At 43.0% G+C, this 1,259-nt stretch overlaps 1 pseudogene; it reads left to right on the top strand.

Annotated features, from left to right (window-relative positions):
* Positions 1–334: 334 nt before the first annotated feature.
* Positions 335–865, top strand: LOC140732666 (ferritin heavy chain B-like; annotated as a pseudogene).
* The last annotated feature ends 394 nt before the right edge of the window (positions 866–1,259 follow it).

Genomic DNA, 1,259 nt, shown 5'->3' with positions numbered 1-1,259 from the left:
AATTTAATTTTAATCTCGCCTCACGCATTTTTCTGATAGTTCTAATTTTTTTTTCAAAGTGTAGAAATTTCAACCCTGCACCAGAGTAGCACTTTATTCGCCCAGTAAACGTTGTGGTCTGTCGTAAATGGTGTGAAACTACCAGATACAGCCCAGGAGCCTTGGATACAGAAGCAGCTTTATCATGAACACTGGCAGTCTAAACACAATTATCACAATAATAGCTCCTGGCAGCCTTACATTTTCCAGGGGGTATAAATCTTGTATAACAACGTTACTATAGCTTTAGGAGCTTCCCCAAGTGATAGAAAGTTGTAATTGTCCACCGAACAGGATGGCTTCCCAAGTTTGTCAGAACTTCCACCAGGAATGTGAAGATGCAATCAACAGGCAGATTAATATGGAGCTCTATTCCTCCTATGTTTATCTCTCCATGTCCTTTTACTTTGACCGGGATGACATTAGCCTACATCACTTCTCCAAGTTCTTCAGGAAGCAGTCCTATGAGGAACAGCAGCATGCCAAGAAATGGATGGAATTCCAGAATCTGTGAGGAGGCCGGATCGTGCTGGAGGACATCAAGAAGCCAGAGCAGGATGACTGGACCAATGCTCTGGAAGCGATGCAGAGAGCCCTGCAGATGGAGAAGGACGTGAACCTGAGTCTCCTGGATCTGCACAAGCTTTCCACTCAGCATGGTGACCCTCATCTGTGTGATTTCCTGGAGAGGAACTACCTGGATGAGCAAGTGAAGACGATCAAGAAGCTTGGAGATTACATCACCCACCTGAGGAGACTGGGCGCCCCCAAGAATGGCCTGGGAGTGTACCTGTTTGACAGACTGTCCCTGGAGGAGAAGGATTAGAAGGACTTCATGTTATTACCTGTTAAAATTGTAAAAACAAACTATTTATTTGTGTGAATCTTAACTTGACTAACTCAAAGGTATTGGAATGGTATATCAACTGAAATAAATGTCAAAACACGTAAAAAAAACAAAAAAAAAAACCAACGTTATTATACTAGCACTCTGCCTGTTCAATGCCTTCTATCTAATCTACCCCACTGCAATTACAGTCAGTTTCTCTTCTACACAAATCCAGCATTCAATGCGAGGCAAATTGCAAGATGAAGTTGCAGAGTTTTGGAGTCATGCAAGCACAGCAAAAAGGCCCTTCAGCCCATCAAGTACCCATTTACGCTAATCCTACATTGATCCCATTGTATTTTCCCCACATTCCTATCAACTCCCTCCAGGT

Source organism: Hemitrygon akajei, chromosome 9 (genome assembly GCF_048418815.1).
Source record: "Hemitrygon akajei chromosome 9, sHemAka1.3, whole genome shotgun sequence".
Taxonomy (NCBI): Eukaryota; Metazoa; Chordata; class Chondrichthyes; order Myliobatiformes; family Dasyatidae; genus Hemitrygon; species Hemitrygon akajei.
This window is presented reverse-complemented; position numbering and strand designations above follow the sequence as displayed.